The following is a 14,562-nucleotide window of genomic DNA, read 5'->3' as shown; positions in this document are numbered from 1 at the left end:
GTCCTCTTCCATCAGCTGCTCACATTGTTACCCTACCCAGCTCAGGATGCTCCCTCCTTGTGACTCAGCCCTCAGGCCAGGTCACTATATGGCACCCCGGGGTAACACGGTCCCAGCCGACAAGCTGTCCATATGCCTTCTCAGGCAGTTTCTGTCCCAATGCCAGGTTCTGGGCCACTTAGCCAGTGTGGGGACCCAGGTACCCTCTGACTAGCACAAAAGGCCTGTTCAGTGTCAGATCCTGTTTCTGCATCCCAGCACTCTATCTCCTTGCCTACCTCTGGGTTCACCCCTGCAGCTTTCTCCATGCCCCTTCACTCCTCTAAGTCTCTTGTAAGACTTGCTAGTTCAGGGCAGAACTCCAGGCCTACTTATCCTCCTGGATCTCCTCCATGTTCCAGGCCAACTCCCTTTCTTTCCACAAAACAACTGCAGAAATCCTGCCTCCCAGCAGCTCCTTCCTGCACAGGCTTCCTGGCGTTATAATGCTATCCCAGCTCCTCCCGCAGCTGGGCTTCATCTGCCATTTGGCCCTGTCAAGCCCTGGTTTCCCTCCACGTGCAGCATCTAAAGTTAATTCCCCCCCCAGCCCACATTAACCCATTCAGGGCTTGTGTGGGGTGGACACCCCATCACACCCACACACCCAATGCAATTATCATGAGCTCAAAGCACCTTGCAAAGAAAGCGAAGCATGATTGACCACCTTTTGCAGATGGGGAAACTGAGGCATGGAGGGGTCATGTGATTTGCCCAGGGTCGCCTAGTGGATCAGTGGTAGGTATGGAAATAGAAGGCAGGTCTCCCAGATTCCTAGCCACTGCCTCCCATGACATAAACACCAGTTTAGTAAAGAAATGATGGTGCCCAGGATTGTCAAAAGGCTCACAGGGGAAAGCTGAAATTCCAAGGGAGCTGGGCCCCTAAATCCCCCTCAAAGCTCTTCAAAAATCCCATCCTAATAGAGGAGATACATCAACTTTTTTTCTTTTCTTTTTTGTGCATGTGTTTATTCTTCTTGGCATGAGTCAGGAGAGATTCTCTTGTCATGAACACTGACTGTGCTGTTAACTAAAGTGAATGGAGTGTTAACTCATAGAGATACATGTGTGATTAATTCAAAAGGTGACATGGGAACATGCAGGTTTTTGGGGGGGTTTCCCCAGGTCAGACTGACAGAGAACCTGGGGCATTTTTGCCTTCCTCTGCAGTGCAAGGCAGTGGTCACTTGCTGGCTTGGACTAGTGTAAATGGTGGATTCTGTAACTTGAGGTTTTTAAATCATGATTTGATGACTTCAGTAACTCAGCTGGAGGTTGGGGGTCTGTTCCAGGAGTGGGTGGGTGAGGTTCTGTGTCCTGTGACATGCAGAAGGGCAGACTAGATGATCATGATGGTCCCTACTGGCCTTAAAGTCAAAGTGATCTCATGGGGGGGAGTGGAAGGAGAAACTGAGGCACCGCACAGCAGAGCCACACTCAGCTGCAAGGGGGTGTTGAAGGAGGCAATGGTGACCTTCTATACAACCTGGATCAATTTCATCTGAAACATGTTAATTTCACTAACGCTCTGCTTAGCATAAACATATTCAGAAAAAACCTCAACCCCCCCAAACGGCTGTTTCACTATGTGCTCGTTAAAACCATTCCCATTAGCAAAGCTCCTTCTAAAAAGAACTCTCTCCGATTAGCCTTGCAGCACCTGTTAGCTTAGAGACCTACAGGAGGACACACCGGTAATTAGATCTTCAGATGCCTTAATGAGCACTCCCAGAAGGGCTCAGCCCAGCACAGGGCCTGGCCTGGAAAGCTGACAACCCTCTTGAGGAATTACAGGCCAGCAGCAGAAACAAAGTTACTTGTTGCTTTAATGGGTCCCACCGAGGGCCATTAGAATGGCAACGTTGCTGGGAAATGCCAGTCTCTGTGGCAGTCTCGTGGGAGCTAATTAGAACAGAAAGTCAGAGGCATTGATTAAAGTTAGAGAAAGGAAGGGACGGGTCTGTTCCTATGGCAGATAGCCCTGATGGGAAAGCCAAAGGGGTCGAGCTGTTCATTCCCAGCACCTGTGGCAGGTGATCCCTCCCTTCATAAATTCCATTAGACCCCCCAGGTAGTGAGGGATGTGATGGGTGGGGGGTGTGGCTGTAGTGAAACAGACATGTAAATAAACCTCAGTTTCCCACGAGGTTAGCAAAGGCGGTAGGGCCCAGGGGCAGTGAGCAAAAGGTAGTTCTGGGTTTCTAGGCCTCAGTGACTGATGGTCATTGCTGTCCTGCCCATAACCCCCAGCTCTGCCGATGTCCTCGGTCCTAACCCACAGTCCCCTTCTCCCCCACCCCATCCCATCTCTGGGCTCACACACACAGCTGTGCTGGTGCCCCTCAGTCCTAACCCGCAGCCCCCTGCTGTCCCAGCCCTGCCTCCCTTACAGCTCTGCTGATAGATCTCAGCCCTGACTTACAATACCCCCATTGTGCCTGTCCTAACGCTGCCTATACATCAGAGACATGAGCTGTCATTGCTGCCCTGCCCCAGACACACAGTGCTGACAATTCCCCTCCATCCTGACCCTTTGTGACTCAAGTTCCCTGCCCACCCTGCGCGCGTGCGCACACACACACACACACACACACACAGAGCTCTGTCAATGCACCACTGTTCTGACTGGCAGTTCCCCTCTGCAGCATCCCCCTTCTGTCTGCAGCACACGGGCTAAGGAGCCTGGCCCAGGCCCTGCATCCTCTGACCTCTGCTATTTCTGTGGAGTTCTGAGCTCCGGCAGCACCTGCCACGCCAGGCCCGGACCAGAACTGAGCTGTCTCCATGCATCACAAAGCAGCTTGCACACACACACACACACACACACCTGCCCCAAGAACAGGTGTCCTTCCTTCCAAGAGGGCGCAGAAGGGAAATACACACCCCACCCCCACACCCCGAGTGAGAGAAGAGGGCAGCAGGGATGCACGCACCTGCACCCACACACTGAGCAGGGGACAACAAAACACACACACACAAATACACAGCAGATCCCAGAGCCTCCGGCAGGGCAACAGCCTCACATACATACTGTCCCAGATACATAGGACTGATGCTGCACCCCCCAACTTTGGGCTAGTCCCTTGCAGGACCCCTTGATGGGCCAGACCCCAAAAGGGTCTCACCCTCCCTTCAGGGGAGGCCACGCGGCCTTACCACCTCCTGCACTGACCCCTGACTCCAGCCCCCATGCTTCATCCCATGAGCTCTGTCCAGCGGAGCCAGACCCTGGAAGAGACGTGTCCACTTGGCAGGGACCCGGGCATCTCCCTCAGTAACACTCAGGGAGCGTGTGTGAAACAGCCGGGTTTATTAGTCATGTGGACACAGCCTAGGAAGTGCTTAGGTTAGCACAGAGAAATGAAGGTGAAAGAATTGTCTGTTCTGATCAGCCCGGGGCCCCGCTGAGCCGAAGTGAACCCCATGTCCAGGCTGTGTCTGTCTGACCTCTGGAGTCAGTTCCCAGGAGAGAGAGAGCATCCAGAAGTCACCTCTGACCCCCAGCTTACCCCATCCCAGTCCTTCGTTCTCCAGCTGGGGGGGCGGGGGGTGTCTTTGCTCATTTTCCCTGCGAGAAGGGGGGAAATCCAGGCAGTGCTGGCATTATTGCTCCGGTCCCCTTGTTCAGCTGGGTCAGTATCAACCAGTTCCTTAACGACTCTTCATGCCACCCAGAAAGGGAGGTGATGCGCACACTCCTGTGTCTTTTAGTCTTTCCTGAAAACACATAGAGTCCTTTCCCCCCACTGGGTAACCATGCACCATATAGGGGAAACCGAGGAACATAGCAGGGTCATAAAAATATTACCCAAAATTCCCCCTTCCTCACATATACACATACACACAAAGTAATAGATCACCAAATATGTGTAAGCTTCTGTTACACTTCTGGGTCTTCATAGTATGAATTAGAATTAACCCTTGTGACTTGAGTGGGACTAACGCACTGGGGCATCCGAGATCCTGATTTGTCTCCAGAGGGCAGTTTCTAACCTTGGTCTTACTGGTGTAAGTTTCAGGAAGAAGAAGAATTCATCATATTAGTTTGGGGCATGTGATGGGGCTCCAGAGACCTTAGCTTTAATAGTGGAGCTGGCCCTGACTTTGTGACCTCAGCCAAATCACTTAGGCAAAAGTTTTCAAACTCAGGTGTCTAAAGGTAGCCAGCAAAAATCCCTACTAATCAAAGTAACCAGACTTGTAGGTGTGTTGGGCACCTGCATTTCTCAGTGATCTGTCTGGGAACCAAGGCTGCCCAGCAATCCGGAGGGGAGCAGGGAGGGAAAGAAAAAGGAAAAAAGACTAAAACAGACACATTAAGGTTACGATTTTCAAACTGCCTAAGGGATTTGGATGCCCAATTTCTATTCATTTCTAGGAGAGTTAGGCACCTAACTTGTTTAACCACTTGTGAAAATTTCACAAAGCACCTAAATACCTATAAAAACCTGTCCCTCTGGAAACTGAGATTAGATGCTTTTGAAAGTGTGACTCAGCTCCTCTCTGTGCCTCAGTTTCCCAAATGGGGCTGAGGTCTGCGGTTCTGCCAGATGAGAGCTAAGTTTGGCATTGTGAAAGCAGCTTTACAGAAGCTAGATGTCCAAATCCCATTGAAATTCAATCAGATTTAGGTGCCTAATTCCAGCCTAATTATTATTAACTTTAGGTCCCAAATTTGAAAATATTGGCCCCAAATCAATCAATCTGCATGTGCTAAACTCTTCCTAAATCTGCTCATTTGGGAAAAGCAGAGGTTGCAATTTTCACTGAGGAGCAGGACGCTTAATGCTGAACGGTTGTTTAGAACAGCCATGGATCACAGTTTTGCTAAAAGACTCATGGATTCTCAGCTGTTCCATGGCCGGAAGGGACCACTGTGATATAGTCTGTTCTGTGCACAGGCCAGAGACCCTCACTCCCTGACCCCAGCGGGGCGATGACACTTGATCGAGTGTTTGAGGCATTGGACTGGCTCTCAGAACTCACAGATCAGTTCCCTGCTTTGCCCCGACTCTCTGTGTGGCACTGAGCAGGTCACTTAGGTTGATGTTTTCAAACTAAATGCAATGGGAACTGTGTGTCCAAAACACCTAGTCAGGATTGGAAAATATTAGCCTTAAACTCTGGGCCAGATCCTCAGCCGTCGCTCCACTGGAGTCACCAGGCAGATCCTCAGTTGGTGGGACCCTGCTCTAGCTCTGCTGTAGTCACCTCATCCCTGTGTGTGCTCAGACACTACTGTGCTCAGAAGCATCTACCTACCTAGATAGACAATGGGGGCAGAACCTGTCCCCACTGAGCTTAAAGGCCAACCTCCCATTGGCGCTGGCCTCACCAGAATTGAGGCCTACATGTGTTACTCGCTGATGACTTAACAATACAAAGGCAAATCTCAGCAGGTGTCTGGGGTGCTGCAATCTCATTCACAGTCCAAGCACCCCAACCAGCCCTTGGTGCTTAGGCGTTTTGACTGACAAACAGGAAGCATTTGGAAGCAAACCAGTAAAGAGAAAAGATGGCAAATACTGCAGCTGTCAATGAAATTCTGGTTGCTTCATGCAGTCGTCAGAAAGCAGCAAAGGATAAGGAATGAGAAAGATGCAGCATTATAGGGACTGGACGGGAGGGGATGACTCATTGATCTCTTCTGGCCTTGTAAACTATGCGACCATCTGATCTTCCCTCACATATAACACAGGCCCTAGCACTAATCTCATTCTGGGATGTATTAACAGGAGTGTCATATGTAAGACACAAGAGGTAACTGTCCTGCTCTACTCGGCCCCAGTGAGGCCTCAGCTGGGGTACTGTGTCAGTTCTGGGCACTGCACTTTAGGAAAGATGTGGACAAGTTGGAGAGAGTCCAGAGGAGAGCAACAAAAATGATCAGAGTTAGAAATCCTGACCAGTGAGAAAGGGTTAAAAAAATGGGCATGTTTAGTCTTGAGAAAAGAAGACTGAGGGGGACCTGATAAGTCTTCCAATAAGTTAAAGTTCTAAAGAGGATGGGGATCCATTGTTCTCCATTTCCACGGAAGGTAAGAGAAGAACCAATGGGCTTAATCTGCAGCAAGGGAGATTCAAGTTAGATATTAGGAAAAACTTTCTAACTCTCGGGGTAGTTGAGCTCTGGAATAGGCTTCCAAGGGAGGTTGTGGATTTCCCATCACTGGAGGTTTTTAAGAACAGGTTGGACAAACACCTGTCAGAGATGGTCTAGATTTACTCTAGCTGACTCAAAGATTAAATTACTTATTCCAAGAGGAGTTGTGAAATATACATTTGATAAGTGAAGTTTCTTTTCATAACTATTTCTGATTCAGTAATTGATCAAATGTTACTCTTCATGTATCTAGGTATCATACTGCACCCAGCCCTGTCGTATCTGACTCCCAAGTATTTTTCGAGTTATCCTCATAGCACCACTGGAAGTGGGAATATCATCATTTTCATCCCTATTTTTCAAAGGGGAAACTGAGACACAAAGCAATGAAGTGACCTACCCACGGTCACGCTATGATTCGGTGATAGAGCTGAGAATTGAACCCAGCACCCATGTTCCCCAATCCAGTGAATTGCTGCGATGCTCTCTGCAGGCCAGTCTTAGATAACACACTCTATCAATATTTTGGGGACCATCCTATATTAAGTTTATATATCACTGTGGGCCAGGAATTTTACATAACGCCACACGGGAGGGTTATGCCAGCTCCTCCAGGAACCAAAAATGGCAGGCAGGGGGAGGGAAGTAAAGCAAAGCAAAGAAACTCACCATCTGTGTCTACACTGCATCCTATGCCCGGGCTCTGACTCACGTCTGAGACCAAGGCCCCCTTCTGCATGCACACAGGTCAGTCTGACTCAGCAGAGCAAACACTCAGGGCGTGGGTCCTAGGATGCTGCTCGGGGGATGGGTCAGAGCTTGAGTCCAGCTGAGACTTGGGTCCAAACCCTGTCATTGTGCAGTGTGGACATGGGTCAAGCCACAGACCCGAGTCAGAAGGTCTGCACAGGGCAGTATGCACATGTTAGCACTACTGTGAGACCCAGGTCCAGCATTGTAAACCCAGGCTTCCAATGCAGTGTGGACACTCGAGCACGTGCTTGGAAACACCGAGTTCACAAGACCGGGTTTACAATGCAGTGTAGACACACCCTCGGAGACCGATCTGCTCCAGAGCAGTTCCACACCCTCGGGGGAGGGGGGTGCTAGCACAGACTCTGTCAGTCTGGCTTTTCCAGAAACAAGGAAACAAAGAAAGGACTTCTGCTCTGAAAGGATGAGCTTGGACTAACTTCGATCCATCGAATGGACAGGACCTTCTGGGCTGGTGGAAGGACTGGAAAGACTCTGACCTGCTGGGGACCCATAAGACTGATGCGTGACTCCTGCTATGCTCAGTGTGTTTACATCTGTTAATTGTCTTTTCTCTGTGATGCTTTTCCCACAGGAGAAACCAGGAGTCCTGAGTCCCAAACCCCCCTGATCGACTCACTAGGCCACAGTTGCCTCCAGGAACCAAAAGAGAATCCGGGTACACCATGGGCCAGTCCCCTACTCCAGTCCCCAGCATGCAAAGCCCAGCTAAAGCCAAGGAGAGGACCTAGGACCCAGGACTAGATGGGAACGGATAAGGTATTACAGGCTGGAGGGTTCATACATTACTGGGTGTGCTACAATACGTGAGGCCATTTATAGCCACATACGTGTGAGTACAGACAGTCGTATGATTTCATTTTGTGTGTGGGGATTTTCTATCTATCTAGCTAAAGGCTCAGGTGTACATACTGGGCCTGTTCAAAGTCCACTGGAGTCAGCTGGACTAGCCAAAGGCGTCAAAGGAAGCTAGGCAATTAGCTTCTACCAACAGAGTTCATCTGAAGACCATTGAAAAGACTCACTCCGGCTGGAGTTTCCAGTGGGAGCTGCCTCCCCAGCTCTCTCTGAAAGAGTCTCTCCTCTGACTTCATTGGGTTTGGAACAGGATGATAGGTTGTGATTTGCAAAGAGGCCAAACCCCCTGGAACTGGGTGCCTCAACCACTTCTTCCAAAATCCCAGCCACAAGGTTTAATTTGCAAAAGTCCAGTAAAATGGGCTGAAATTCTGAGCCCATTGAAGTCGAAGACAAAACGCCCTTTGATTTCAATGGGACCAGGATGTCACTGCTGGTATCGAAGTTCCACTATTCACAGCGGGAAGTGAGAATTAGGATCTCTGAATTCCATCTGGCCTCTGGGGAAATCTCAGTCCCAGGGTGGCATTCCTTCAGGGCTTAAGGCAATTAGATCAATTACCTGGGATCTTAATCCTTCCCCAGAGTCTCTGCACCATGCGGGGCAGGTAGCTGTGATCAGACTCCAGGTGCTGTACATTGAATTTGTTGAGTTGCCTTGTCATAACTTAGTCCCAGATTTGGACCTTAGCGTCCAAAATATGGGGGTTAGCATGAAAACCTCCAAGCTTAGTTACCAGCTTGGACCTGGTACGGCTGCCACCACCCAAAAAATTAGAGTGTTTTGGGGCACTCTGGTCCCCACAAAAACCTTCCCTGGGGACCCCAAGACCCAAATCCCTTGAGTCTCACAACAAAGGGAAATAATCCTTTTTCCCTTCCCCCCTCCAGGTGCTCCTGGAGAGATACACAGAAGCAACCTCCGTGAATCCAAGCAGAGGGAGTCCGCCCTCTGTAATTCCAGTCCTGGAAACAAAAGCACTTTCCTCTTCACCCAGAGGGAATGCAAAATCAGGCTAGCAAATCCAACACACACAGATCTCCCCCTGATTTCTTCCTCCCACCAATTCCCTGGTGAGTACAGACTCAATTTCCCTGAAGTTCCCCACTAAAGAAAAACTCCAACAGGTCTTAAAAGAAAGCTTTGTATAAAAAAGAAAGAAAAATACATAAAAATGGTCTCTCTGTATTAAGGTGACAAATACAGGGTCAATTGCTTAAAAGAATATTGAATAAACAGCCTTATTCAAAAAGAATACAATTCAAAGCACTCCAGCCACTATAGACATGTAAATACAAAAACAACAAAACCATGTTTGGTACTCACAAATTGGAAACAGAAGATTAGAAAACAGGAAATAGAAATCACTCCTCCTCCGAGAGAGCATACAGGCAGACAGAAAACAAAGAACTCAGACACAACCTTCCCTCCACCCAGAGTTGAAAGAATCCGGTTTCCTGATTGGTCCTCTGGTCAGGTGCTTCAGGTGAAAGAGACATTAACCCTTAGCTATCTGTTTATGACACGCCCCCCAAATTGCAGACAGTGGGGAAGCTCACTGGCGGCGATTTCCTTCTAGAACTTTAAAATAAACAGATTACTACAACACATGCACTTTTACATATAGCACTAAGTATATAACTAACAGACTTCTACATTTTAAGAACACTTTTTAACTACTAGAGTCTGGGAAACTCTGACGGGAGAGTGCATCAGCTACTTTGTTAGAAGCTCCTGTGATGTGCTGAATTTCAAAATCAAAATCTTGGAGAGCTAAACTCCAACGAAGAAGTTTCTTATTGTTCCCCTTGGCAGTATGAAGCCACTTTAGTGCAGCATGGTCAGTTTGTAGTTGGAACCGCCGTCCCCAAACATATGGGCGTAGCTTTTCCAGGGCGTACACAATGGCATAGCATTCCTTTTCACTGACTGACCAGTGACTTTCCCTCTCAGACAGTTTCTTGCTGAGAAACACGACAGGATGGAAGTTGTGATCTGTTGCTTCCTGCATGAGCACTGCTCCTATACCACGCTCAGATGCATCTGTGGTTACTAGGAATGGCTTGTCAAAGTCCGGGGCCCTGAGCACAGGGTCAGACATGAGCATTGCCTTAAGCTGGGTAAAGGCCTTTTGACACTCATCAGTCCACTTAACTGCATTTGGCTGGGTCTTTTTGGTCAGGTCGGTCAGTGGGGCAGCGATTTGGCTGTAGTGTGGTACAAATCGCCTGTAGTACCCGGCCAAGCCTAAGAAGGATTGGACCTGTTTCTTTGACCTTGGGACAGGCCACTTTTGGATAGCATCCACCTTGGCCTGTAGGGGGTTTATGGTTCCTCGACCCACCTGGTGCCCCAGGTAAGTCACTCTGTTTTGCCCTATTTGACACTTTTTGGCCTTAACAGTTAGTCCTGCCTGCCTAATGTGCTCAAAGACCTTTTCCAGGTGTAGTAGGTGTTCGGGCCAGGAGTCTGAAAAAATGGCCACATCATCGAGGTAGGCAACTGCAAATTCTCCCAATCCTGCTAGTAGACCATCTACCAGCCTCTGGAAGGTGGCGGGTGCATTTCGAAGGCCGAAAGGAAGGACATTGAATTCATACACCCCCGCATGGGTGACGAATGCTGACCTCTCCTTGGCAGGTTCATCTAGCGGTACTTGCCAGTACCCCTTGGTTAAGTCTATTGTAGAGATGAACTGGGCACATCCCAACTTTTCCAATAGCTCATCGGTGCGTGGCATTGGATAGTTGTCTGGATGAGTTACCGCATTTAGCTTACGGTAGTCCACGCAAAAGCGTATTTCCCCATCTGGTTTGGGTACCAGAACCACTGGAGATGCCCATGCACTGGTAGAGGAGCGGATTATACCCATCTGTAGCATGTGCTGGATCTCCCGTTCTATAGCAGCTTGGGCATGAGGAGACACCCGGTAGGGTGGGGTTCTAATGGGGTGAGCATTACCTGTATCAATGGAGTGGTATGCCCGTTCAGTCCGTCCTGGGGTGGCTGAGAACAATGGGGCGAAGCTAGTGCACAGCTCCTTGATTTGTCGCCGCTGCAGACGTTCCAGGGTGGTTGAGAGGTTCACCTCTTCCACGCCACCATCTTTTCTCCCTTCGTAGTAGACACCGTCAGGCCACTCAGCATCATCTCCCTGGACTGTAAACTGACAAACCTGTAAGTCTCTGGAATAGAAAGGCTTGAGAGAATTAACATGGTAAACTCTAGGTTTTAGTGAGGAATTGGGAAATGCTATGAGGTAATTCACCATTCCCAGGCGCTCTTGGACCGTGAATGGCCCTTCCCATGATGCTTCCATCTTATGGGCCTGTTGCGCCTTCAAGACCATAACCTGGTCTCCTACCTTGAAGGAACGTTCTCTGGCATGTCTGTCATACCAGGCCTTTTGCTCTTCCTTAGCATGCTTTAGGTTCTCTCTAGCAAGGGCTAAAGAGTGTCGGAGGGGGTTTTGTAGGTTGCTTACAAAGTCCAGAATGTTAGTTCCTGGAGAAGGCATAAACCCCTCCCATTGGTGCTTCACCAACTGTAATGGTCCCTTAACCTCGTGACCATACACAAGTTCAAATGGTGAAAACCCTAAACTGGGATGTGGTACAGCCCTGTAGGCAAACAGCAACTGCTGCAACACTAGGTCCCAATTATTGGAGTATTCGTTGACGAATTTACGTATCATGGCCCCCAAAGTTCCATTAAACCTTTCCACCAGGCCATTGGTTTGATGGTGGTACAGGGTGGCAACCAAGTGATTCACCCCATGAGTTTCCCACAGTTTTTCCATGGTCCCTGCCAGGAAATTAGACCCTGAATCTGTAAGGATGTCGGAGGGCCAACCTACCCTGGCAAAGATGTCTGTTAGGGCCAGGCACACAGTGTTAGCCCTGGTGTTGCCTAGAGCTACTGCTTCTGGCCATCGGGTAGCAAAGTCCACTAAAGTCAGTACGTACTGCTTTCCTCTGGGTGTCTTTTTGGGAAAGGACCCAGAATATCCACAGCTACTCGCTGAAATGGGACCTCAATTATGGGGAGTGGCTGGAGAGGGGCCTTGACCTGGTCTTGAGGCTTACCCACTCTTTGGCACACCTCACAAGACCGAACATACTTGGCAACGTCCTTGCCCATCCCCTCCCAGTGGAAGGACTTCCCCAACCGGTCCTTGGTTCTGTTCACCCCAGCATGGCCACTGGGATGATCATGGGCTAAGCTCAAGAGCGTCCCCCGGTACTTAGTTGGAACCACCAACTGTTTTTGCGGCTGCCATTCTTCCCGGTGTCCACCAGAAAGAATCTCCTTGTATAAAAGTCCTTGATCTATAACAAACTGGGATCGATTAGAAGAGCTGAGAGGCGGTGGGGTGTTCCGTGCCGCCGCCCAAGCTTTTTGAAGGCTGTCATCTGCTTCCTGCTCAATCTGGAACTGTTCCCTTGAGGCTGGGGTCACCAGTTCTTCCTCAGACTGTGGACTTGGGCTTGGTCCCTCTGGAAGCGATGTAGGTGATGGGGTTGTTTCCGTTGCTGGTGAACCGCTCTCTGCTGGTGCACCTGAGGGTATTTCAGGCTCTGGCTGAGCCTTTTGGGTATGGCTGTCTGTTGCTTCTGCCAGTTTTGGCTCGCTGGCGCCCTCTAGCGTTGAGTTTGAAGGTGTGGTTGCACTTGCTGGTGCTGGTTGCTGTTCCAGTTCCGGGCCTGAGACTGGAGGTACTGTGGCTGTTTCAGTGGTTGGCATGGAATCCGGGTCCATTACCTCTGTCTGGGTCTCTGGTAACCCAGACGGGTTGTCTGTGGACGGCTCAGGAACAGGAATGGGTCTGGAAGCTTGCCTGGTTTGGCTGCGTGTAACCATTCCCACTCGCTTGGCCCGCTTCACCTGGTTGGCCAAGTCTTCCCCCAGTAGCATGGGGATAGGATAATTGTCATAGACTGCAAAAGTCCACATTCCTGACCAGCCTTTGTACTGGACAGTCAGTTCAGCTGTAGGCAGGTCTACAGCTTGTGACATGAAGGGGTAAATGGTCACTTGGGCCTTTGGGTTGATGAATTTGGGGTCAACGAAGGATTGGTGGATAGCTGACACTTGTGCCCCCGTGTCTCTCCACGCAGTTACCTTCTTTCTGCCCACTCTCAAATTTTCCCTTCGCTCCAAGGGTATTTGAGAGGCATCCGGGCCTGGGGATCTTTGGTGTGATGGTGGTGTAATGAATTGCACTCGCATGGTGTTCTTTGGACAGTTGGCCTTGATATGTCCCAGTTCATTACACTTAAAGCATCTTCCATCTAATGGGTCAGTGGGTCGAGGTGAGTTACTGGAGACTGGTGAGGTGGAAGAATAGGGCGTCTGTGGCTTTACTTGGGTTGTATGTGGGGTCTTTGGCTGTCCTCGGTTGTAGGGTTTATGGTCGGTGTGCCCCCTGGGGTATTCATTCCCCTTGACCGTAGCTTTCTTGCTTTCTGCCACTTCCATCCATCTGGCTCCAATCTCCACCGCCTCAGCGAGATCTTTGGGTTTTCCATCTTGTATGTACCGTGTGATGTCCTCAGGAACATCATCCAAGAACTGCTCCATTTGTATGAGGAGGTGCAGTTCTTCCAAGGTTTTAACATTGTGTCCTGATATCCAGGCCTCATAGTTTTTCCCAACGTAGTAGGCGTGTTTGGGAAATGACACATCTGGTTTCCACTTTTGGGTTCTGAAATGCCGACGGGCATGATCCGGGGTTATCCCCATTCTGTATCTGGCCTTGGTTTGAAAAAGTTTATAGTCATTCATTTGCTGCTTAGGCATTTCATCTGCCACCTCTGCTAAAGGTCCACTGAGCTGTGGCCTCAATTCAACCATGTACTGGTCTTCAGGGATGCCGTACCCAAGACAGGCTCTTTCAAAATTTTCCAAGAAGGCCTCGGTGTCATCACCTGCGTTTTGCTTAGCCTTTTCCAATTCCATGGCCTGTCAGTGGGCTTCCCTCTGGAGTTCCAGCTGTTTTTGGTGGTCTGCATCTTTGGCTGCTTGCTCTCTTTTGTAGGCGGCCTCTCTTTCTCTTTCTCTCAGCTCCATCTCTTTTTGTTTTATTTCTAGTTCCTGTATTTTTTTTCCATATCTCGCCTGTGTTCGGCTTCTTTGATTTGTTCTTCGGCCTCAATTTTTGCCTTAGAAGTCATGGTTCCTGTTTTCTTGCGTTGGGGTGCCCTCCGGTGTTTATCTTCTGAACTGCAGGCTCAGTTGCCTCCTGGGGTCTGCCTAGCAACAGTGCCTTTTTCCCTTTGTTTTCAAGGTAAAGTAAACCAGAAAAACCACTTTATTTGCATGTATATAGTGCTGGTATTTGACTCCTAATGGGAGTGCTATTGTGTGACAAAAGACCCTTAACAGTCTCTTAATGGCTTCTTGCTTAATATGCAAGCCACAAACTGCCAGAGAGAGCAGAAAAAAAAATTCTCTCTGGTTTCTTTGAAAACCAAACCCTCTCTGCTAAAAAGCCCCTAGCAGAGAAAAGAAAAATATAATATTCCTACTGGCTTCTGGATTCTATCTTTCCCATAAACGCTGCCACCATGTCATAACTTAGTCCCAGATTTGGACCTTAGCGTCCAAAATATGGGGGTTAGCATGAAAACCTCCAAGCTTAGTTACCAGCTTGGACCTGGTATGGCTGCCACCACCCAAAAAATTAGAGTGTTTTGGGGCACTCTGGTCCCCACAAAAACCTTCCCTGGGGACCCCAAGACCCAAATCCCTTGAGTCTCACAACAAAGGGAAATAATCCTTTTTCC

This window comes from Gopherus flavomarginatus, unplaced genomic scaffold (assembly GCF_025201925.1).
Source record: "Gopherus flavomarginatus isolate rGopFla2 unplaced genomic scaffold, rGopFla2.mat.asm mat_scaffold_34_arrow_ctg1, whole genome shotgun sequence".
Taxonomy (NCBI): domain Eukaryota; kingdom Metazoa; phylum Chordata; order Testudines; family Testudinidae; genus Gopherus; species Gopherus flavomarginatus.
This window is presented reverse-complemented; position numbering follows the sequence as displayed.